Consider the following 25,615-nt stretch of genomic DNA (forward strand, 5'->3'; position numbering starts at 1 on the left):
TAGTATAGTGCCGTGCACTAAGTAAGCGCTCAGTGATTGATCAATTGACTGAAGTCCTCCATGGGGCTTATAGTCTAAATAGAAGGGAGAACAGGTATTGAATTCCCATTTTGCAGATGAGGGAACTGAGGCCCAGAGAAGTGACTTGCCCAAGGTCACACACAGCAGCTAAGTGGCAGAGTCGGGATTAGAGCCCAGATCTTCTGATTTCCAGGCCAAGGCTCTTTCCACTAGGCCAGTTGCTTCTCAAAGCCCTGTGAGGCTTTGGACTCGCTGGCCAGACTTGGACTACCCAGGGGAAGCTGGCCAGGGAAGGAGGCCTGCAGAGAATAGGCAGAGCTTTGCATCTTTTTCCAGAAAGGGAGCCAAGGGACCAGCAGTGCTTTGGTCCTACTCTTAATCCCACCCCTCGGAAATATCAGATACCTGGCCAGGGGCCTAGCTCCCAGGGAACATGCCTAGCAGATTTGGGGAAAGCAGTCCAACCGTCTGCCCATCAGATGGGAGATGCACTCTCTGCAAGCAGCACAGGGGCTCAGAAAACCCAGTGCTGGAAGTCACTTGACCAGTTGGGCCCCATTCCCCCATTAAAACCCACCTCCTCCTAGAAACCTTGCCAGATTAAGCCCACCTAGCTCCCAATGCTTCTGCTATTCCAAAAATCCCTGAGTATGAGTAGATAGCTCGGTAATAACGTGTTGGTGTGGGTTTCTGTTCTGTCAAATTATATATTATAAATTACTTATTCATATTAATGTCTGTCTCTCCTTCTAGATTGTAAACTCGTTACGGGCAGGGAACCTGTCTGTTAATTCTGTTCTACTGTACTTTCCCGAGTGCTTAGTACAGTACTGTGCACAATGTAAGTGCTCAATAAATACAATTGATTATGTTCTTCTATCTTTTATATTTCATGATCCTGCCACTTATGTTTAACTTCTGTGGGCTTGCTTGTTGTAATTGTGTTGATTCGGTTGGTTCCATTAGGAAGTTAGGGAGAGTGTCTATGTTTCCTCTAGCTGCCCTCAGCACTTAGAAGAAGAGGAGCAGAGCATGCTGGGAGGGGTATCCAGAAGGCAGAGTTCTGTGCCCAGAGGGCACTTCAAGCAGCAGTCACACATCACTGGGATAAACCCACGAGGAGTTGCAACTCCCTAAAAGATCCATACTCTATCACCTGGTTGGGACTTAAATGAAAAAAAAACTAATTCCTGTTACCTTGAGCCTCCTTATCGTCCCCCACCCCTTTCAGTGTTCCGATGCTTCGATCCTCCAGGCAAATTGGTGGGATTTCCCTCCACACTCCGGCTGGCTGCCCCATAAATGACCAGGGGGCAGCCCTGCTTACCAACAGCGGTTACCCAGGAACCAGGCAGGAATGAGTCAGTGACCCCTCATAATGGAAGTTCTGCCAGAAAGGCTCATCTGACTGATGGCCAACTGGCTGGAGGAATAATAATGTTGGTATTTGGTAAGCGCTTACTATGTGCCGAGCACTGTTCTAAGCGCTGGGGTACACATAGGGGAATCAGGTGGTCCCACGTGGGGCTCACAGTCTTAATCCCCATTTTACAGATGAGGGAACTGAGGCACAGAGAAGTTAAGTGACTTGCCCACAGTCACACAGCCGACAAGTGGCAGAGCCGGGATTCGAACTCATGAGCCCTGACTCCAAAGCCCGTGCTCTTTCCACTGAGCCACGCTGCTTCAGGAATGGTGGGGGTGGCCAGGTCCCCCCTCCCCCCAGAAAAGCCCAGCCTAGGTAGCAGCACCACGGCTCAGAGAGGGAGAGACAGTCCTGGAATGGGAAGAGATTGAAGATGAAATAAGGACTTCGGTAGGGGTCAAGGCCAAGGGGCCTCTCGCCCGGGCCAAGGAGAGCGGCAGGCGGTTTCGCAGGAAGTGTCTTCGCATCCGGCCCAAAGTATTTCCCAGGCTCCACGAGAGTTGCCAGTGTCAACGAGAAAAAACCCTTTCCAAATGTGGAGTCTTCTGATGAAACAGCAGGAAAAAATAGCCTTGTTATCTGGGGAGAGAGAGCCCAGCCTGGCTCTTTGTGGAAGGAGGAGGGTGTGGCGGGATGGTGGGGGGTGGGAACCGCTCTCCAATGCAGATAAGCCATTTAGGTATCAGACCAGAGGCTTCTGTGCACTCTGACCTGCACCTCCTCCTTTGCTCTGCTCCATCCCAGTGGCTATTTTTAGAGTTGCCTTCACAGCAGGCCTCTTCCCCAGACTGAGGTTTGCAAGTTCCAGGTGATTCGCTTTGGCCCCAACACTCGTTCAGTTCCCACAAAGCAACCGGGAATTTATAGCCGAACCAGCACACTTGGAAAACTTTGCTGAGCAGTGGTGAGCTCAGCTATTCCCTGCTATTGCTATTTTGCCTGCAGGTCACTGGCATTTCCAAGGGCAGTGCCCAGGGGCAAGGGCTCAGCCCCTCCCCTCCTGGATACCAGGCCACTCCCCTTCCCACCCACCAGTCCCACCCCTCGCCCCCACCAGCCCCTCTACCAGTCAGCATCAAGCCCATAAAATGCTCCCTAACTGGGAAAACAATAGTCATCCCCATTCTCCAGATCCCTGCTCAGCCTCTTTAAGCTGATGGCAAAGGTTCCGTGTGTCTCCGGACAAGGGCCCTGCTCTCTCTATTCCTGAATGTGCCGGGATTCAGACTCAGTAAGGAATGTCCATAGTTTCAACTCCATTACTGTACACACAGGGACTCATCTCTGTTCCTGTGTGCACATGGACTCAGCTCCACTGGTGTATATGCAGAGACTTGTCTCCATTCCTTTACACAGGTGGACCCTTAGTGTATGGAGAAGCAGCATGGCCTAGTGGCAAAAGCACAGGCTTGGGAGTCAGAGGATTAGGGTTCTAATCTCTGCTACACCATTTGTCTGCTGTGTGACCTTGGGTGAGTCATTTAACTTCTCTTTGCCTCAGTTACCTCATCTGTAAAATGGGGGATTAAGACTTTGAGCCCCACATGGGACAAACTGATTACCTTGTTATCTACCCCAACACTTAGAACAGTGCTCGGCACACAGTAAGCGCTTAACAAATACCATAATTATTATTATTTACACAGACTTTTCTTCATCCTGTATGCATGTGGACTCTGACCCATTAGTACACAGATTTGTACCCATTCCTGTATCAATTGTATTTATTGAGAACTAGCTGTGTACAGAGCACTGTATTAAGCATTTGGGAGAATATATGCACATGGACTCAGCTTCATCAGCTCATCTTTGTTCCTCTACACACATTGATTTGTCCTATTAGTGTATATACCCAGACTTCTCTCCATCTCTGAACGCACATGGACTCAGCCCCATTATTATAGATACACAGATTTGTCTCCATTCTTGAATATATATGGACTCAGTTCGGTTTGTAACATAGGCTTATCTCTACTCCTGTACACACATGGACCACTCTCCATATTTGTTGCTGAACTGTACTTTCCAAACACTTAGTGCAGGGCTCTGCACAAAGTAAGCACTCAATAAAGATGATTGAATGAATGAATTCGTAATGTACACAGACTCATCTCTAATCCTGTGCACACATGGACTTGTGTCCATTCCTGTATAAATTTGGCTTCATTAGTATACACAGACCTGTCTCCATTCCTGTATTCACATGGACTCAGTCCCATTACTGTATATTCTGTCTGCACATAGACTAAGTTCCACCATTATGTATACACAGGTTCATCTCTGTTCTGGTTCACTCCTGGACTCAGTTCCATTAGTGTTTATGCCTAGACTCATCTCACTCATTCAATTGCATTTATTGAGAGCTTACTGTGTGCAGAGCACTGGACTAAGCACTTGTCTCTATCCCTTTATGCACACGAACTCAGCCCCATTACTATATATATCCAGGGTCATTTCTGTTCCTGTATACACAAGGACTTGTCCCCACTAGTGTATGTATACAGGCTCATTTTCATCGCTGTACACACAAAGATTCATCTCCATTCCTCTACACACACTAAGACTCAGCTCCATTAGTGTATGTACACAGACTGGTCCCTATCCCTGGACGCACAAAAACATCACAGGACCACTAAGCACCATGGCCTCTCAGATTCCAGCTATTGCCCCATGGCCAACACTCCTCAGGCTGCACTGTGGGGCTGGTAGCTGGGGTGGCAGTTTTTTGGTTGCAACTCTCCTCCCACTCACACCCATCCTGCCCCTTTTCCAAATCCAATCAAGGAAATATTCCATGAATGGGGCAGAAGCCCATCTATTAAAGTTCCAAGAAGTGAAAGGAGTACCCGCCTGAAGGGAATTGGGAATTTAAGATACAAGCAGAATCTTCAGAGAGAAGCAGCTTGGCCTAGTAGATAGAACACGGGTGTGGGAATCAAAAGGACCTATATTCTAATCCCAATTCCACCACTTGTCTGCTGTGTGACCTTGGGCAAGTCACTTAACTTCTCTGTACCTCAGTTACCTCATCAGTAAAAGGGGGATTAAGACTGGGAGCCCCATGTGGGACAAAGACTGTGTCCAACCTGATTAGTTTGTATCTACCACAGCACTTAGTGCAGTGCCTGGCACATACTAAGCGCTTAACAAACCTAATCACTGTGCCCCACTTCTCTATCTTCCTTCATCCTCCTAACGCAGCACAACCTCCCTGCTCCACTAGTTCAAATCCATTCCCTAGTAATAATAGTATTTATTGGGTGCTTTCTGTGTACCGAACACTGTACTAAACACTAATGACATAGGTGAGAATTACCTTCCTGGCCTGAGCAATCTCCAATGCTTCCCTTAGAAGACCTCCCATGCTCTCCTCTCTACATCCACTACCTACCTAACTACTACATGTGTATCTACCTGCCCTAAGTAGTGTGAGTAATGGGATGGGTCTCTAAGAGTCAAACATGGTCACACATGTTCCTGTTGTCCTTAGGTTCCCTTTTGCCTCCTTCTTAGATTGCAAATTCTCTGAGGATGGGAGCCGTGGCTACTCCCCAAGTTCAGGTGATGCCTGGGGTACTGGCCCACCAACGACTTCTCGGTAAATGTCCGCTGGTGATGGGGAATTGACGCACTGAGAATGTTGGTGGCGGTAACGTGTCTCAGCCAGGCTCCGCCCTGGATTCTAGACAAGCCTGCAGAACACAGGTGGGCCAGAGGGCCGATTTTCCTACTGAGCTGGAGAGGAAGTGGCAGGAGGGCCTGGGGGCAAGGGGCAGGGTGGTGGTTGGGGGGGAGTCCACTTCCTGGTCACAGAGTGTCAGAGGCAGAGCATCTTGGCTGTACTGAACAAGTCTGAGGGCCAGACATCTAGTCACCTGGCAAAACAAGCTGCTTGAGGCCTGGCTTCCTCTTCCCCTCACCAAAAAGTCTGGGCAGGTGGGGCGGGCGAAAGAGAAAAGCGACAGGAAGAAGGGAAGAAGGAAGTCCGAGAGAAGGAGAATAAAAGGGGAAGGGGCAAAGCCCTAAAGGGAGCACACCTTAGGAGCTACTAACTGGGGGTCCCCACTGGGGTCCCACACCCTCCCCTTTTGCCCAAGGGACAGCCAACAGTTCTGACTCAAAGATTTCTCCAGAAACATGTCTGGTGCTTTAGGTTGAAATCTGAATCTGAAATTCATTTGACACCAACTCAGTCGTTCAGTTTGAATATGCTCTGGATTCCGGCGGCAATTCCACCCAATTACAGAAACCTCAATGAAAGGGACATGTGGAGTGGAGAGTCTCTCATCATCATTGGCTGAATGCAGTGGGCACCCAAGAGCCAGTCAAACTCTGTCTCTCTCCCACAGTCGCAGGGCCTCAAGCAGACAGCTCTGACCTTTGCCAAAGAACCCTGATGCCCTACATCTGGAGGGTGGCAGGGCAGGCTGGAATCATGCATGCTCACATAAAAAAAAGCCACTTGTAAACCAGCAGGCTCATGTCCCCAAAGCCCACAGAGCTGGCAGGGGTAAAACTAGTAGACTAGGAAATAACACATTTTATAAGAGGGAGGGGATGCAGATCCAAAAAAAAACAGGACAAATCTCTTTAGGACAGGAACCAATGATCCTTTGGTACTCAATGGCCCTAGTGTGATTGGCTCCTGACAATGAACTAGGGCACTTAGACCATCAGAAAAAAAGGCCCTGCAGTCTTGGCAGGCTGACATCCAGGTGAGGTGGTGGAAGTTCTTCCTGAAGTTAGGATTTTCAAAGGTGATTGGCTGGTGATGGTGCATCATTGCTCATTCTGAACAGCAGTGGTTCAGGACCCATCTGGAGAAGCTGGTGCTGGAGATGAATCAGTTCAGTGATATTTCTTGAAGGAATGGTGGTGGTCCTGGTGGTTGGCCTCAGTCAGTTACTGATGCAAGGAGGCTTCCTGGGGAGCTCAGGTCCATGCTCCTCACCGCATGCTCCATTATGCTGGGGGACCAGGGTCTGCACTGCCAAAACCTGGGGACCTAGTTTAGTCAGAGCTACAGCAACACACTGTCCCCAAGGGTCAGCTGTGGGTTGGAATGAGGTTGCAGAGTCCTGAGCCAGCTGAAGGAGTGACACCCACTCGTCCTTGTGTGGCCCTGCAGGGTCTCCTCCCTCTCGTCCCCGCCCTAGTTGTGTTGGTGCTTGGGAGCCCAGGAAAGCTGGTGATAAAACCCTTCCCGGTTCTATCCCTGCTTCTCCCCCATTGGCCAGGAGAAGGCTTCAAGAGCACAACTACTCACTGTTGCAGTGTTCCTGCTCTTCTAGCCCCTTTCACCTGCTGAGTCTGGGCCTGGAGTCCTCTCCAGGACCCCAGCTGCCCCTGGCCTCACAGACACAGTATAGGTCACCAGCAAGGCAGCCAGCTCTCCGCCTTCCCAGAAATGTAATTCTCTTGAGCCTCGCTTTCCATTTAATGTCATTTCTGAATAGAATCAAATGAAATCAAAGTGCATCTAGCTGTCTCCGTGCAGATCCGGGCGGAGGGTCTGTGCAGGTTCAGTCATCAAAGCCCAAATTTGCACGGGTCAGATCAGCATTAGTCCTCCCTGCTGCCTGGAGGAGGCAGATAATATTGCCCAATGGCAGTCCCAGCTCAGCCTCCTCTCAGCACCTGTGGAGGCTCTGATTCCCATAGCCTGGGGACGGCTCCAGAATCCAGGCCCAGGTTAGACAGAGACTCAAAGAGTTATTCTCTCCTACCAGCTCCTTTTTCCCTCAGGGACTCAGTCTTTTTATCTGCAATGTATGCCTTCTCTCTGTCCCTCCCTGGCAGTGAGGGGATGGGAGAGTCAGGAAAGAAACCTGGAATAGTTGGAAGCAAAGGCAGGATGGATGTGCAGGCTCAAGGTATAAATAGGGGGAAAGGGTAAGTGGGGAAATGGAGTTCGGGGGGAGTTAGAGGGGAGGTGAGGAAGGGGAAGGGGCTAGAAGGAAGGTGAGAGGGGGAGGAGGTTAGGAGAAAGATAGAGGGGAAGAAGGGGAGGAGGGAGGTAGAGGGGGCTAGAAGTGAGGTGGAGGGAAAGAGGGGAGTGGAGAGGGGTTAATAGGGAGGTGGGGATGAGGGCAGCACAGTGACTTGCTGCCTACCCACTAACGCTTCATGCTTGGCAAAGACACCGTTCACTGGCCCCTGACAACCAAGCCTCCACGCCCAACAGCTATGATTGGCTCTCTAATAATGTTGGTATTTGTTAAGCGCTTACTATGTGCAGAGCACTGTTCTAAGCGCTGGGGGAGATACAGGGTAATCAGATTGTCCACGTGAGGCTCATAGTTAATCCCCATTTTACAGATGAGGGAACTGAGGCCCAGAGAAGTGAAGTGACTTGCCCAGTCACACAGCTGACAAGTGGCAGAGTCGGAAATCGAACTCATGACCTCTGATTCTGAAGCCTAGGCTCTTTCCACTGAGCCACGCTGCTTCCGGGAACTCCCTTCTACTTTAATAAATTCTGTCTATTGAGCACTTACTGGGTGCAGGGCAGAGTAACAAGATACAATTTCTGCCCTCAAGGGACTTGCAGTCTAGTAGGATTTCCTGTCCAATCTCACAGCCTTGCATTTACCCCAGTGCTTAGAGTAACCAATTCAAAAACACTTTAACTATTAGTAGCAGTCAACCCCCACCCTCAGTGAGTGCTCCTCACCCTGAGATAGAGATAGGTCAGCTCCCAGCCCGCTAATTCTGCTGCCCCAACATTGAGTGGCCAACTCTGGGGCTCAGAGAAGATTGAAAGGAAAGCCCTCCTCCAGGAGGCCTTCCCCAACGAACCTCTCAACTCTCCACATTATATCCTCCCCCATCTGCCCATTAAGTACTTGGGTAGCACGGAACTGCCAAAATGCTCACAGCCCACCCCCTTGTTGCATTTATGAACTTACCTTTATACCTTATTAATTCTTTCTGTCCATAATTTATTTTGGTGTGTCTGCCCAGCTAGATTATAAACTACTGAAGGTCAAGGATCATGCCTACGAATTCTATTCTACTCTCCTAAGCACTAAGTACAGATAAGCACTTAATAAACACTAATAATTGACTAACAGATTGGTAATTGGGAAAGCAGGACTGGCCAGGGCTCCAAAAACCCTACTGAGAGGCCCATTCCAGCCAGGAGGAAGCCCACATGAGTGACCCTTTTTTGGGTGGGGGTCCAAACCCGCCACAGTCCAGCAGGTGGACCTCCCCTCATGAAAACAGAGCTGCTGGCACCCCCTAAAAGTTCCAGAACTTTCAGGTTTGGGGCCTGTTCACTAAAGTCCCCAAAGCACATTCTCTAGGTCTGGGACTACAGGGACTGGCAGACTGGCTGGAGCTTTAGCCCGCCCCTTTCCCCACTAGCCTTCAACAGCCCAGGGAAAGAAAGGGAGGGCCTGAGGCTAAATGAGACCCCAGGGTTGATCTGGAAGTCATTCGGCAGCAGCAGGGGCAGGGCTCCCAGACTTGACTCCCTTGATCCACTTGAGGCACTGCGGGCAGTACAGGCAAATCAGACAAAGGGACGACTAGGGTTTTTATTGTATTGGAAAACACAAACCACTGCACTGCCAAGCTGGCATCGATCATGTGGACGTGCTCACACCAAAGACTCAGGAAGGCTGAGGCAGAAATGGAGGTGCCTGTCTGCCGGGCATATAACACCCTTGACATAAGCTTGGGATTTCTCCAGCTCCATTGGGCCCAGACAAGACTTTTCCTCTAAAAATGGTCTTTGAGAACCTAGTCCACCGCAGAATACAGGGGCAACCCAGGGGGGCTTTCTGTCTTCATGATGAGTCTCTCCTGACCTCAGGAGGAGTTCGTGCACTGAAAAAGGAGCCTGGGACATCCAGCTACAACATTGGCTTCAGGATGCAGAGGGGGCAGGACAGCACTGTTTCCATTACCACCCAGAGGGTGGATTTGCCTCCTAGGACTCCCGGCCATTAGCCTTTGACATTGGAGGGAAATGGCCAGCAGGGACTGGCCACAGCCACTGCGCCTCTCAGCCGATCAAATCATTCTCCAGGGCCTCTCAACCCTCCCTTTTCACATTCAACAAATGGAGCGGTTTCAGGAAACATGAGAGAAAAGGATTACTTCTGGCCTCTCTTTCTTGATTGGGTTACCTTCGGGGTCCCATGAGAAAAGGACTTCAGCATGAAGTCCTGGAAAAGACAGTTCATTCTTCAAAGCTTCAACTCTGGAGCTGGTTCAATGTCCTCAAGTGATGTGCTACTTCAGTCTCCTGGCACAGACAAAGTCTTGGTCCTGGCAAGGCACATGGAAGCTCCCCGATCCCTCGACCACACCTGTTGACTGGGCTGGTCTGTGGACCACGGGGAAATCCTAGTTCTGCCAGCCTCACGGCTCAGCAATGCCATCCAAGGACAGGACCCCTCTCTCTCCAGGCCTGCAGCCTTCCTTCATCACAGTCCTGACAAGCTCCCCGCCCCTAGCAGGCCCTCTTGAGGCGCCGGCTCACTTCCTGCAACAGGGAGCCAGAGGAGGGTCTGCCCCGTGGCTCTCCGCTACCTTGAGACTTCCCTCTCCAGTCTCCGGGGAGGGTGATGCATGCCAAGAAATGCAGAGCGCAGGGAATTCCTTGGTTGGAAGCACTCTTCCATTAGGCCCCTTCAGATTTGTCTCCTCTGGGTCACAGCCCCGGATTCCATATGGGCCGACTGGTTGCGAGTGCCTGCCGTCGAAGTGAGGTTACTGGGCAGCGGGGCCCCCAAGGAAGGGTTAAGTTGCCAGAAGCAGAGTCCCGCCCTTGGGCTTGCTCAGCCAAAGAGAGTCTGTGGCGTTGATGAAAGGCTTCTCTCCTGGGGTTCAGGGGTGGAGTTGGCTGGCGCTGTCTCCTGCTGGAGAGAGCTGTGGGGGTGGAGTTTCTGTGGAACCAGACAGAACTGGAATTAGCGCTCTCTCCACTGGTGCAAGTTCATTTCAACTCATCTGAATTCACCCAGGTTTCTGAGCTCAGTGATCTGCGGATCTTCACCCTCTCACTTAGCCGGCAGCCAGGGCCGCAGCTGGGCTTTCAGCGCTCCGCTGCCCCAACTCTAGCTCTACCGGGTTGTGAGTCCTTGGGCTAGGGGTGGTGAGAGGGTCGGGAGGAGGGGCAGGGCAGACGGGGCCAAGGGCATCTGACAGAATCCTAATAGCACCAGGGCCATGCCACCTTAGAGAAAAATGGGGAAATTCTGGGGTCTGCAAAAAGCCTTTCCATTTTCATTTTCAGTCCAGAAAAGCAGCCTGAGTTAGTGCTGGGACCCTGCTCCTGAGGAAAGCTTCGCCCACGTCTAGGCCTGGTCCTCCCACTGGAGTAGAAGGGTGGGGGTGGGGGTGAGGGAGTAGTGTCGGCAGAGGGCAGTGGAGTGGGACACCACCAGTGGCATGCGCGATCTTATACACGCTCAGAGCAGCTTTCAGCTTCACCACAATTCTAGGCTTGAACAAGCCCACTTTAATGTGGGTCCACAGCATCTTGACCCATAAGCAGTAGATCGGCATTGTGCGAATTATTCCACAGAGCATTGAGCACAGAGGTAGGTACACAAGAGAAAGTAATAAATGGTGTCTGCTGAGGAAGTAGAGGAAAAGGAAGTGGACAAGGACAGGGAGAAGGAGGAGAAGATAGTTTCCTTACTGAAACATTCCTACTACTGGGAAAGTTTTGTTAGTTTTTGACTAAAATTTATTTTCCTCCTCTCAAAATCATCTCCCCCACTTGGATCTTTCTCTATCAATTCAAATGATTCCTTCTTTCCTCTAGTCACTCCCCTCTCCCCCGTCCCCTTGTTTGATTTCATCTTCTCACCTTCCTGCTCCCCACCATTACCACTGAGCCCCACTTTTCCAAGCGGGGACCCCACCTCACCAGCCACTGTCTGTCTTTTGTTTCTGATTACAGCACAGGACAACTGGGCAGTCTTAGCCTGGGCCTTCAGCCCTCATGATTCACCTAAGGTATAATTTGCCCCATCCAGAGCCCAGGGCCCACTCGAACCCTTGTGGGAGTGGAGGATGCCATGGAGTGGGGGAGTAGGGGGAAAAAGGATGGGGAGAAAGGAGAAAATAAAGAGGGAAAGGACCAAGGTCTGACTGTAGACACTAGACTGTCAGTTCACTGTGGACAGGGAATGTATCTACAAGTTCTGTTATCCTGTACTTTCCCAAGTGTTTAGTACAGTGTTCTGCATACAGTAAGCACTCAATAAATGATTGATTAAATGTGATTGATTGATTGCTTGGGACTGTGGGGTTCCTGGAAAGCTTATGATGACAGAGAAATTTTGACAATGGTCCTGGTTGTGGAGGAAATGGACAGATGAGGAGGACCAGGCTACCGGGGCTGGGAAAGTGACTAGGGAAGGCCTAATTCTCAAAGGGCTCTGGATGAGCTTCGGGTGTGCAGCTAGGACATCCCCTCCAGGCTTCAGGACAACAGGGGCTCTGGCTTTCTTCAGTGAGGGTCCCCTCCCCTTTCAGCTTTCTGGCCTGCTTTCGCCAGTTCCAAGCCACCATCTCCCCCATCCACCCTGATCTCTCCGAAACAATCTCAGGGCCCAGCCTCAGGAGGGTCCCTGATTCCACCCAAGGCCCTCCCAGGTCTGTTCCATTTGCATTCTGCATTCAGAGCCTCTCTCCTCCTTCCTTCTCCCATTCACCCTGCCAGCCTCTGGGGCCACTCCCTTGGGGACCAGCAGCCCTTCCCTGTTCCCTGTACTGTCATGAAGAGAGACTCAAAGCCCTCCAAAGCCAAGATGGTGATCAAAACTCTTTTCTCCCTTTCAGCTCAGGAGCTGCAAGCAGATACATGAGACAGCTTACCCAGGGGCTCAGTCAGTTGGGGGTCCAGCACCTGAGAGGGCATCAGCAGACCCTGCCAGTCTGCCCTTCCCCACAGCTGAGCAAAAAAAGAGAGTCTCCTTCCCTGCCAGCTGGGCAACTACCATAGCCAGTGACCACAACCTCTTTATTCCTGCCCTTCTTCCAGCCTCCAGCCACAACTGGCAAACTACTAGGCACGGAACCAATCTCTTGCAATGGGTTCTCGGTCCCGAAGTTTCAGGACCGAGGCTCGTCGGTCACTTCTGACAGGCCATGGGTGGTTGAGCTGCAGATTCCAGGATACCAACGCTGACAGTGAAATGCAGCTATGAGTGTGAGTGTGACCAAAATGGCCAGTGAGGGGCCCTTGCTCCTGGCCACATAGTGTGCTTGGAGTAGCTGTCCCTTGTATTCTCATGTTCGCGGGTTCAAACTTTCCAGGACACTCTATCCACCACCACATGAAGCCCCCAGGTTACGAGTAACAAGGCCGAGCTGCCCTCTCATGCCACACGTCAGGTGGATGCAACGGAGCTTGCCAGGAAGAGAAGATTGGCTACTGGGAGAGGTCTCGGCCAGGCCAAGCCACCGCACAAACTCCCGCGCACGGCCTCAGAGGAAACTGTGCCAATCCCAGAAAGGACAGAGGAAACCCTTCCTCCCAGCTCTGTACATGAATAAATCAGACAGGACATTTCCCCAGGCTAAAGCCAAAGGCCTGAGTCTCTTGCCCTGCCCACCTTGTTGGATGAGGTGGGCCACAGTGGTTTAGCCATCCCAGGCAGAACACCCACAGGGTCTGCTGCCCATCAGGCCCTCCCTTTGCAGGGGCCAGAGCCCTGCCTGGGTAAGCATTTGACCACAGCTCAACCAGAAATGCAGCCCTGAGACTGGTCATGGAACAGCCCGCCCACCCAGGCAGGCTCACTTTAGGAAGTGCTCTCTGTCAGCCTGAATCAGAGGACACAGCCATTTGCACGGACACCAGCAGATCAAGGTACTTCCAAAATCACCTGGGAAGCACAGTGCAGGGGTGGGGAATGAGACTACGCCACCCCCGCCACCTCAGCAAAGCCCAATGGCAGAACCAGAGGCCAGGAGAGGAACCTGTTTTAGGTGTGGGGTTTGTTCAGCTGTGTGGTGAAAAGGTGAGGCCCAGAAACCCCCAGAGCAAACCAGCTCCTCTCTCCTCCCAGCAAGAGCTGGACTCTGCACAGTTCCACTCTTCCTTTGCCCTGTCTTCTCCAGACCCCACCCCCAAGCCAGGGTAAGGCTCACAAGGATTCAACCCTGGCAGGGACAAGCCAGGATGGAGCTCCAGGGGAAATCTAAGGAATCCCCAGGCCCAGGAGCCACCCTAGGGCCCCCACGGTCCCGGCTCGGCCTCAATCTTGGTCCCGCACTGTCCTGCCTCTGGCCAGAACCCACACTGGGCTGAGCCCAGAAGGACCATCGGTCCGAAGTAGGGCAGCAGCCAATGGTTGACGAGGTGGCAGGACTCAGCAGGCTAAGGGGGACCACAGCGGGCCCCTCTCTGCCTATGCCAAGAAGCCCAAAGGGAGAGGAGCAGCCAATTGCCAGACAGGGTGTAACTTGGGCTCTATGGCCCTGCTTCTGTGGCTCAACAATTCAACCTGTTGCTCAAGGCTAGGGCTCCCCTGGAGATGCTCCCAGCCCTGAGTCCCTGTGGACAAGGTGGTCCCGAGTGCTCACAAGCCAGCCGGCTCTTCCATCCCCTTTACCTTTCCCCCCGGAGGAGTCGTGACCAGCTGCTGCCGCCGCCGCTGCTGCTGCTGCTGTTGCTGCTGCAGCTGTTCCTGCTGCTTGGCGATGTTCTCTGAGAGGCACCAACACACCCTCTTCTTCTGCTCTCGCGTGTAGGCTTCCAGCGTTAATAAGCACTCGGCTTTCTGACGTAAAGCAAAGTGGAGAAGACAAGGGGGTCACTCCTCACGCCTGCTGGCTGTTTTGCTTTCTCAGCCCTCACTCCCCAAGCCCATCTCAGAGGGATGAGAGCAAATGGGAAAAGCCACAAGTGTGCATTTGTTCCGTGAAGAGGGAGGCAGCTGGAACCATCAGGACCAGTCCAAAGTAGCCAGCTGGCACACTCTCCCTGAAAGGTGAGTGTAGTTTTTGCTGCTCCAACTTGAAGTGCAGCACAGACCGCACCCTGGGGCTGGAGAGGGACCTAGCTCAGCTACTTCATGGTGAGAACATCCTTGGGCACGAGGGCTTGGGGATTTGGATTGAAACCTGCAGAGGACTAAGAACTTTATTCAAAGGCTGCAGTGAGCAGCAGCATTAAAGGAAAGGAGTGATCTCTGAGGTCTTCAGTGGAGCCCTTGGCAACACCAAGGAGTGAAAACCATCCTAACTCAACCAGAAAGCAGGGTGGCCTAGTAGGAAGAGCAAGGGGCTGGTAGTCAGAGGATCTGACTCTGCCACTTATCTGCTGTATGACCTTGGGCAAGTCACTTAACTTCTCAGTGCCTCAGTTTCCTTAATTGTAAAACAGGGATTCTTCCTCTTATTTAGACCATGAACCCCATGTGGGACAGCAATTGGATCCAACCTGACAGAATAGTGTGTATGCACGTAGCAAATACCATTTAAAAAAAAGAGTCAAAACCCTAATTGTGGAGAGAGAATGTATCTGCTAATTCTGTTGTACCCTCTGAAGCACTTAGTACAATGCTCTGGACATACTAAGTGCTCAATACCACTGATTGATTGATGTGCCTCCCCAAGATTGATGTCCAGCCCCCCCACATCTGTAGCACCTAACCCCTCCTGCAAACCCCCTTCCCACCATGTGCTTCTTGGCTAGCCCTGGCCAGCTGGGAAACAAGGGTTGGAAAGCTGAAAGCTTCAGGGACCCAACTCTTCCCTCCTCCTGCTTGAGCCTCCCCACACAGTGGTGGAGTTAGGGGCACCACAGCTACACACAAACCCACAACCAGTGAGGGCCCGAGGCAATTGTCCCAGGGCCCAGATCAGGGGCCAGATCAGGGACCAGGTCAGGAATGCAATGGGTGGCAGAGCACAGTGCCCCTGACTGGTTGGGACGCCCACACAGGCACTTCAAAGGCTCCACCTTAAACAGGGACTCCAGGGGGTCATCCAGGTCAGCAGCCCCATTAAGATCTCTAGAGCATCCTGTGACAAGCGCCCTTACCGTCTGAGCCCAGGGAACAAGAGCACAAATCATTTAAAAGCAATCAATAGATTCTAATAGGCTTAAGAGCCTCTGCAGAGGCCTCTGGGGAGTGGAGGGCCGGGGGTGGACGCCAGAGGGCCAATACCCAGGAGGCCCTTGATGCAATCCTCTCCTGGAAGATGGTGAAAAGGTCTTCCTCACACAATCTGTCTCCCAATCTAAAAGAGAAGCCCATCTCTCCTGGCCCCCCCCATCCTCTCGCCTGTCCACTACATTAGATCAGACCTCGGGAAGGCAAAGTTCTCCCAAGAACCTGCCTGATGGCAAAGCAAGAACCCGCACGGTGGCCCTGGGTGATCGCCCCCCACCCACTCCCATCTCCACCTGAAGCCGCTCCAGCAGGACACCTGGGTAGCTGGGAGTACAACAGGCCGGATGACCCCTGCCCGCTGCTTCTGTCCAGCAACCCCCAGAAACATGCAGTCACCAAGGTAGCAGCTGCATCCAGATCTTTAATCCAAGGCTCAGGTCACCACCTGGCAGCCGGGCCAACTCCTGGGTCCCTCAGTGCCTGCCACAGTCAGAACTAGCTCAGTGCCCGGGAGCAAGGGAAACCAATCACTCCACTCCTGGTTCTCAGAGCCAGTCTGTGGCATGGCCCTGGAAGGGATGGGCGATGTCAGTTTCCAAAAGTGGGAAAGTCTATTAGAGGCACAGCTTCCTCCTGGGGCACCAGGGTCAGCAAACTAACCCCAAGGCTTCCCCCTGCTGCCCTGGGTTCAGACAAGGGGCAATATTCAGGGGTGGAGATAGGAAGACAAGAAGTAGCATTGGCTATCAGACAGAGCATGGGCCTGGAAGTCAGGAGGAGCTGGGTTCTAATCCCTGCTCCACCACTTGTCTGTTGTGTGACTTTGGACAAGTCACTTAATTTCTCAGAGCCTCAGTTCCCTCAAGGGAACTGTGAGCCCCATGTGAGACATGGACTGTGACCAACCTGATTACTTCCTATCTACCCCAGTACTCAGTTCAGTGCCTGGCACATATTAAGCACTTAAAAAAATTCCATAAAAAAAGGAAGGTTAGTGGGGAAGAGACTGTAAATTCCTGAGGCAGGGACTACATCTGTTATCTCTCCTGTACTCTCACAAGCCCTTACTTAGTTCAGTACTCAGCACACAGAGTTAGACATCCAATGAATGTTATTAATTGATTAGGGTGGCCAGTGATGGCTCTCCAGCACAGAGATGAACATATACATGCTATGGTGAGCACACAGTAACATGTGATTGCATTATCATAGGTGGTCTTTTCCACAATCCTGAAGTGTTTCACCACAGAACCCCTGGATCCCCAAGCCAGGGGAAGTCTAAAATAGGAAGTCTGACATAGTGTCCAAGCTGCAGAACTTGACCCAAGGTGGAAAAGCTTGGTACCAAATCTGAACCAGATAGGGGTCAGGACAGCTAGAAACTGGACTGACAGTATAAAAGGAAGCGTTTGGCCACGCTGGGGAGTAACAGCAGGGCAAGAGGAGAAAAGACGGATGCTAGGGAGGCCAAGGAGATCCAGGAGCAGATGTTCCCCAAGAGGAAACAGAGTGCTTCCTCCCATACCTGGGTCTGGGAGAGAGAGAGAGACGAGACCACAGTGCCCTGCCAGGCCCCAAAGTTTGGCTGCTTACCAAGCCCGAGAGGGTGGGGCCTGCTCCTGGCCTCTAACTCAAAACCAGGCTCAGCCTCTTTTGGGAAGGGAAGGGGGCACAGAGGGTTGGGCACCCAATTGTGGGTGCCCCATAGGCTCCTGAGACTGGTGACCCCAGAAGACTTCCTTATCTCTAGAGCTACCAATCAATGGGCCCTGAGGAGGCCCAGCCCAGTGGGCAGGGGATAGCCTGATTCGAGTAGAACCTATCACACTTTGTAGGGTTGGGGAAAATCTCTGACCCTGGGAGGCTAGCAAGAAGCCTGAGCAGAAATCCGTTCCCAGACCCATCACTGATACAATTTGCTTTCCAGCTCAACAGCATCTCAACAGCGTGGTGCCCAGGCTCTCCCCTCCCGGCTCCCTCCTGGCTCTGGGCCGGACAGCGCTTCGATAAGGGTCCGCCGGCAGCTGGCCCCGACTGCGTTTCTTCGGCCACTGCTGGGAGCTGTTTTCCATCAAAGGCTGCAGCCTTGGCAGCACTAGAGCCAGCCTAGATGGGAGGGAGGATGCAGATGGAGGGGCCATCGCTCAGCTGCAGATAAAGTGACCACCAGGATTCCTGCAAGTTGCTATAGAATTAAGCTATGTGCACTTCTCCTTGGAAAAGCATGTTTTCTCACCTATCAGCAGGCTGGGAGCCTGAGCCCCTCGAGTGGCTGGGATTCAGTTTTCCAGGGGAAGGACTGAAAGTGGAAGCTGAGAGTGAAAGCTGGCATCGCAGGAGGAGAGGTTGGCCACCCAGCTTCAGGGACCCCTGGGTCCTTGGCCTCTACTTGCCTCCTGAAGCCTCCAGATCATCGGCACTCCCCTCCACAACCCACAGTGGAAGGTCAGCTAGTTTGAGGGTCCAAAACTTGCTGTTAAGTTTCCTAAGCAGAGACTGTTGCCCCTGGAGCATATCCCTCTGCAAAGTGGGAGGACTGGCTCCTTGTGCCTGGTGAATGGGCTGCTTGATTATCTTGGACTTTCAAAGCTCCCCGTACAGTGTACCACCTCGAATGGGTGCTCAATCAATGCCACATCATTGCCTGAGTTTCGCCCTCAGAAGGAGGATGGGGAAGTCATTTGGGAAAAGTTTGAAGGAGATAAACCAAGCTCCTAGGGGGCAGGGAATGTGCCTACCAACTCTCAGAAGCACTTAGCCCACTACTCTGCATACAGTAAGCACTCAGTAAATAACAATGATGAATTGATTACCAAAGATACTGAGTTTCATCAGGAGAGAGTTAGGCTTACCAGCCCCTCCCCAACACACCCATGGACAAACACAGACATTCTCGCCACCATACACACTCTTGGACTAACACACCCACAGCATCCCTCGGTCACAGGTTGCCAATCAGACTTTATGGATTTTCAGTGGTGTGTCCCCTCCAGGCTGAAGAGGTCATTTCAATCACCAGGAAGACTGCTACGATGTCCAGCACCTGGTGTAATCTAGACAGTTTCCCCCAGATTGGGCTTCACTGAGATGTAGGAGGGAGGAAAGGACCTGGGAAGAAGGATGGGAAATTGCCAAAGGTGGAAGAGTGGAAGAAGCCTGAGTCCCATCCCTCCTGTAGTCTCAGTGCAATGCCAGGGAGGACTGAGCTCTGGGGGTAGGACAAGCACGAGGCCTGAGCTTTGACTTAAGCTTGACCTGGGGGAGGGGCCCAGTTTAGGGGATGACAACTCCCAGACACCATTCTCCTTCCCTACCAGTTCCATAGGGCTCTGGGATATCAGGAAAGAAAGGCTAAATTCTCTCTATCGGGAAGAACCAGAGTGCCCATATTCTTTGTGGCCTAGGGCCTGCAGAAGTAGCGTCCTGGCTCCAACCTTCCCCGCTCTTTGGCCATTTCACCACTCATCCTTTTCCCTGCAGAAAGAAGGATGGATGGAGGCAGAGAGGAGCAGAAAGTCATTAGTCCAGACTGACGCCTATTGCCACACTGGAGAAAGGCTGAAGGGTGAAGTGGGGACACAGGCTGAAACTCTCAGTCAGGAGGAAGTTTCTAAATTCTAGATTCCCACGGCCTCCTTCTCCCTAACTTCATAGACCATCGAGGTTGGCTGGAACACAGAGTGAACCAAACTCTCCTCCAGCTGGGCACAGCTCTCACCTGGGACTGGAAATTCCTTCCCCGAAAAGTACTACGGGATAAATGTTCTTTAGTCAGGCCAGAGAGTTCTGGAGCCTGGGCACCAGAGGACAATCATATCTTCTGAATAAAGCAGGGCCCAGTTGGCAAAGTGGAAATGTGCTTTCCCTGTTTCAGAGCCGGGGAGAAATCAAAGGTCTCATTGCTCGTGATGGGTCCAGATTGGGGTTCTCCATCCCAGCCTGTGCCAGTAATCCCTGGGCAGGGGATTCCCTAACATCTGTTAAAACTCTAGCTAGAAACCCCCTGATAGGTGGGTCCTGTTTAGAAACTGGGGCTGTGGGCTCTGGATGGAGTGGATAGATTTCCTTTCCCCTTTCCCCCCAGGCCCAACAATTCACTGCACTTTTCAAAGAGAAGAGTAAGATCTTTCCTCTCCTTCAACACCTCCAACCCCTCTCGCTTCTTTCTCCTTCTTCAGGATGTTCATATTATCCTTATTATTATTATTAAAATAATAATTATTTGGTTAAGTGCTTGATATGTGTTGAGCACTCTACGAAGTACTAAGACAGATACAAGTTAGTTAGGTCAGGCCCAGTCCCTCCCCCTCATGGAGTCACAGTCTAAGTAGGAGGGAGACAGGCATTGAATCCCCATTTTACAGATGAGGAAATGGAGGCCCAGAGAACTACACAACCAACATCACACAGCAGACAAGTGCTGGAGCCAGGATTAGAATCCAGGTTCTCTGACTCTCAGGCCCATGATCTTTCCATTAGGCCACATTGGCCCTCCTACTTCATTTCAGATCTGCCCCCTCACGTGATGAGAGAGCACTTAGTAGTGTTCTGTACACAGTAAGTGCTCAATAAATATTATGGAATGAATGAGAGAGCTTGTTCTCCTCTCCCTTTCTTCCTCTCTCTCTCTGCTCCTTTCAAGTATCTCCAACCTCTTTCCCTCAAATGTCACTTCTCTCCAATGGCTTCCTCATGTTCTAATTCCAGCTATAGCTTGCAGCCCCAAATGGGTGCACAATAAATAGTGCTGACTGAGGTGCACTGCTCTGCTGAGGGTCAGCGTCTGTTGTCCCCTTCCAACTTCCCGGAGTATTGCTTTTCTACCAGAGCAACTGGTTCCATGGGAGACCTTTCACCAGGAAGAAGAAAACCAAAGAAGGGAGGAAGAATCAACCGTTTGCCTTGGAGAACAGTTGGGAGAGTTTATGGTTCAAGCTTTCTTTGACGTCAAAAGTGGGGGGGGTTTTTTGTTTCTTTGTTTTTCACAGTACTTGTTAAGTACTTATTATATTTTTATGGTATTTGTGCTAGCACATAACGGGAGTTAGGACGTGGGTTCCCCACACATCCAATCCGTCAACAAGGCCTGCCGGTCTCACCTTTACAATATCACCAAGATCCACCCTTTCCTCTCCATCCAAACAGCTGTCTTATTGGTACAAGCTCTCATAATATCCCGACTGGATTATTGTGTCAGCCTTCTCTCTGATCTCCCTTCCTCCTGTCTCTCCCCGCTCCAGTCTATTCTTCATTCCGCTGCCCGGATCATCTTCCTGCAGAAACGCTCTGGGCATGTCACTCCCCTCCTTAAAAACCTCCAGTGGTTGCCTATCGACCTCCGCTCCAAACAGAAACTTCTCACCCTGGGCTTCAAGGCTCTCCATCACCTTGCCCCCTCCTACCTCTCCTCCCTTCTCTCTTTCTACTGCCCACCCTGCACACTCCACTCCTCTGCTGCTCACCTCCTCACCATCCCCCGTTCACGCCTATCCCATCGACTTCTGACCCACATCCTACTGCTGTCTTGTAATGTCCTCCCTCCTCACCTCCGCCAAACTAACTCTCTTCCCTACTTCAAAGCCTTACTGAGAGCTCACCTCCTCCAAGAGGCCTTCCCAGACTGAGCTTCCCCTTTTCCCTCTGCTCCCTCTCTGCTCCCCCCACCCTCTGCTCCCTCCCCATTCTCCCCTTCAACTCCCCTCAACTAAGCCCCCTTTCCCTCTGCTCCTCCCCCTCTCCCTTCCCCTCCCCTCAGCACTGCGCTCATTTGTATATATTTTTATTACCCTATTTATTTTATTAATGAGATGTACATCCCCTTGATTCTATTTACCATGATTAAGTTGTCTTGTTTTTGTCCATCTGTCTCCCCCGATTAGACTGTAAGTCCGTCAATGGGCAGGGATTGTCTCTATCTGTTGCCGAATTGTACAATCCAAGCGCTTAGTACAGTGCTCTGCACATAGTAAGTGCTCAATAAATACTAGTCAATGAATGAATGAATAATCCCAGCTCTGTCACTTGTCTGCTGTGTGACCTTGGGAAATCACTTCACTTCTCTGGGTCTCAGTTACCTCATCTGTAAAATAGGGATTGAGACTGTGAGCCCCATGTGGGACAGGGACTGTGTTCAACCTAATATGCCTGTATCTACCCCAGTGCTTAGTACAGTGCCTGGCATATAGTAAGTGCTTAACAAATACCACAATTATATTAATTATTTCTATGCTGTTGTTTATTCATAGAATTGTTAATCACTTACTGTCAGCCACTCACTGTACTAAGTGCTGGGGGTAGATAAATATTCAGGTTGGATACCGTCCATGTTCCACATGTGGCTCACAGTCATAATCCCCATTTTATACATAATTAAGGCAGAGAGGGTGAAGTGATTTGTCCAGGGTCACAAGGGGAGGAGCTGGGACTTGTGTTCTTTGACCAGTGTTCTTCCACCAGGCCACACTGCTTCTGCAGCAATGGTCAGGAAGTGTTGTTTTAGTTTAGTTGTTTTAGTTCTCCATTATGAGTTCACTGTCTGAGGCCCTCATCCCCATTCTGTTCTGCCTCACAACATGTCAAAGCTCAAATACCAGTGGGGCAATCATTTCTCAACCGAAATTCCGGCTGCCTCCGCTTCCCTCCTGGACCTTCTCCCACTAAAACCACTCTTATTGTGACACCCCATGGTAGCCCCTGCCAGTGGACTCTTCTCCAGCCTGGGGTACTGTGTCATCATTGCCGCTCAGGAGCTGGGGCATTGCTCCGGGATCCCGCTGGCCAGCATGAAGCCAGGGCAACCCATGTAACCAGAGAAGCAGTGTGGCTCAGTGAAAAGAGCCCAGGCTTGGGAGTCAGAGGTCATGGGCTCTAATCCCGACTCCGCCACTTGTCAGCTGTGTGACTTTGGGCAAGTCACTTCACTTCTCTTTGCCTCAGTTACCTCATCTGTAAAATGGGGATTAAGACTGTGAGCCCCACGTGGGACATCCTGATCACCTTGTATCATCCCCCCCACCCAGCGCTTAGAACAGAGCTTTGCACATAGCAAGCACTTAACAAATACCATCATTATCAAGTAACCACCCTTTCCCAGCCCTTCCACTGTGTTGGGATCACCATGCTTCCAAGGGAGCCTAGCCTCTGCCTGGCCAGGTCCTTGAACCATGGTGACCCTGTTACAAGAGATTTAGGAGGCCCTCTCTGGGGGGCATGTGCCTTGAGGGGTGAGGACTAGCCACGTCCTCCATCCAGGGGTCAAAAATAGCCACTGCATCCAGGATCCCAGCCACTCCCACCCCACACCCACATGACAGTGGCAAGAGAGGGCATAGGTGGTCCATTGGGTTAGATTAGAACAGTGCTTGGCACGATTAGAACAGTGCTTGGCACATAGTAAGCACTTAACAAATACCATAATTATTATTATTATAGATAGGAAACATGGGGCACCAAAGGGTGGCAGGGAGCACAGTGAGGGGCTGAGGAGATAAATCAGAGAGCTCTCCCTCCTTAGCCCCGGAAGGATTAGGCCCCGATACCCAGTACCATATGACATCTTCAGATGGTCAGCCAATCCCAGGGGAGATGGTGAGGCGCAGCACCCAGCAGACTCACTCCAAGTGAGCACGATGCCCTCACGGCACAAAGCCACCGTGCCTGGCTAGCGCACTGAGCCGTCTGCACAGTAGGGCTCTGTGCCCCCACGGGCCGAGTGGTGCCGGCGGGAGAGAGCACAGGATCGGACACACAAGTGATGGGGTTGTTTCCCAGCTGGGGCTATGGGGACAAGCTTTCTCTGTCTGCCTCGGGGGCACCGGAGGGGTCTGGGCTACTGCAGCCAGGTGGGGAGGAGGGAGGGAAATGATGTCATCCCCCTACCCACTCTGTGCAACCCAAGAGCCCCTTCTGGCCAGATGGTCTGCCACAGTGCTGGGCTACTCCTCCAGTAGGGCCATGCCTTGTCCCAGGGCTCTGCCGGACTGAAAGTTTCAAGGGCCTAGAAAGTATTTCAGGTTGTAAAGTGGGGTCTGGGGGTGAGCAGGTTTGGACAGGACCTGTGCCTCCCTTTCTCATCACCTTCTAAGGCTATGGCTACCAGGTTTTAGCCCCAAGTGTGAGGATGCCAATTTTTGTGCCCACTCATTCACTCAATTGTATCTATTGAATGCATAATGTGTGCAAAGCACTGTACTAAGCACCTGGGAGAGCACACTGTAACAACTGTACTGGACAGGGAAAAGAGACTGGAGAGGAAGAAGAATCTGCCCCTCACTACCAGGAGGGTGGTGGAGAGGGGGAGGCATCCCAGGCACTGCAGTGCAGTCTGCCTTGGCCCCACCCCAACCCCCACCAGTGGCCTGTAGCTCTGGGGATCAGGGCACGGTCAAGGCAATGGCCCAAATACCCACATCCTTCTGATTCTACAATGGCCTCCCAGCTGAGCCTCTTGGGGTGGCAGTGCCAATCCTGGCACGTCCTCGGTAGAGAGTTAAACCATTCCCAGCCACATCGAAGGCAAAGAAGAGGGAGGGAATGAGTGGTAGGAGATGGCAAGGGGGAGGTGGGAGGCAGCCATCATTCACTTGGGAATTCCCAGGAGGCTGGAGGGAATGGGCAGCAGCAAAAGGCAGTCAAGGCATGTGTGCCCAGGGTGCAAGGGGAGGAGGGCAGAGGAAAGGAGAGTCACTACTGTCCCTTCCCCTCCCCCTACCTCACTAACAGAAAGGAGTCAAGGTCTGGGCTCAGGTTCCTCCACGGGTCCTAGACTGCTCCAGCTCTGGTATCCATCAGAGCCATCAGCCTCAAATCAACCTGGACTCCGGATGAGGCAGGAAGCAGCTTGGGTTCCTTGTCCTGGCCATCACTCTCAGCCTGACTGCCATGCAACCTATGCTAAAACCCAACAGGGCCACCCAAACCCAGGTAAGAGACAGAGCCCTCCAGAAGCAGAGGATAATGGATGTTGCCGCTCCAGTGGAAGGCCAGATAATGATTTACCCCACTGGGGGCTGTGGCAGTGGGGAAGGAGCACTGATGATTCACTCAGACAGGGAACGGTGGGGAACTCCATCTTCTAGGTAACCCCTAGTTCAGTCCTACTGGATCCCCAGTTAAACAGCCAATCTGGCCCCTCCCACTTTATCCCTTGCCCTCCAGAGACCCAGGGCTCACCTCGGCTAAGTACAGCACGCAGAACTTCAGGTCTTCTGAAGTACCTTAAAGGAGAAACAAAATAAACATCAGCTTTGGGCTTGACTTGGGATTCAATTTTTCTTGTTTCTGGTGACCACCTGGCCAGTCATTTGCAGTCTCCTTCACAGGCACCTCCTCCCCCTCCCATCCTTTAACTGTTGGAGTTCCTCAAGGGTCAGTTCTTGGCCCTCTTCTGTTCTCCATTTACACTCACTCCCTTGGTGAACTTATTCGCTCTCACGGCTTTGACTACCATCTCTACATAGATGACACGCAGATTTACATCTCTGCCCCTGTCCTCTCCCCCTCCCTTCAGGCTTGCATCTCCTCCCGCCTCCAGGATGTCTCCACCTGGATGTCAGCCCGCCACCTAAAACTCAACATGAGCAAGACTGAGCTCCTCATCTTCCCTCCCAAGCCCGGTCCTCTCCCAGACTTCCCTATCACCGTGGATGCTACGACCATCCTTCCCGTCTCTCAGGCCCGCAATCTCGGTGTCATCCTTGACTCGTCTCTCTCGTTCACCCCACACATCCTATCCGTTACCAAGACCTGCCGGTTTCACCTCTACAATATCGCCAAGATCCGCCCTTTCCTCTCCACCCAAACGGCTACCTTACTGCTACGGGCTCTTGTTATATCCCGGCTAGACTACTGTGTCAGCCTTCTCTCTGATCTCCCTTCCTCCTCTCTCGCCCCGCTCCAGTCTATTCTTCACTCCACTGCCTGGCTCATCTTCCTGTAGAAACGCTCTGGGCATGTCACTCTCCTTCTTAAACACCTCCAGCGGTTGCCTATCAACCTCCACTCCAAACAAAACCTCCTCACTCTAGGCTTCAAGGCTCTCCATCATCTCGCCCCTTCCTACCTCTCCTCCCTTCTCTCTTTC

At 51.9% G+C, this 25,615-nt stretch overlaps 1 protein-coding gene across 1 annotated transcript in view; it reads right to left on the reverse strand.

Moving 5' to 3' along the window:
- RGS3 (regulator of G protein signaling 3) overlaps nt 1-25,615 on the reverse strand; it is a 92,923-nt gene that overhangs the window by 58,546 nt on the left and 8,762 nt on the right. The window contains exons 2-3 of the mRNA XM_029063202.1: nt 24,706-24,749; nt 14,029-14,196 (exon numbers count right to left, since the gene is read on the reverse strand). The gene's annotated coding sequence lies outside the window, so the exon portion shown is untranslated. The remainder of the gene's footprint in view (nt 1-14,028; nt 14,197-24,705; nt 24,750-25,615) is intronic.

This window comes from Ornithorhynchus anatinus, chromosome 4 (assembly GCF_004115215.2).
Source record: "Ornithorhynchus anatinus isolate Pmale09 chromosome 4, mOrnAna1.pri.v4, whole genome shotgun sequence".
Lineage (NCBI taxonomy): Eukaryota > Metazoa > Chordata > Mammalia > Monotremata > Ornithorhynchidae > Ornithorhynchus > Ornithorhynchus anatinus.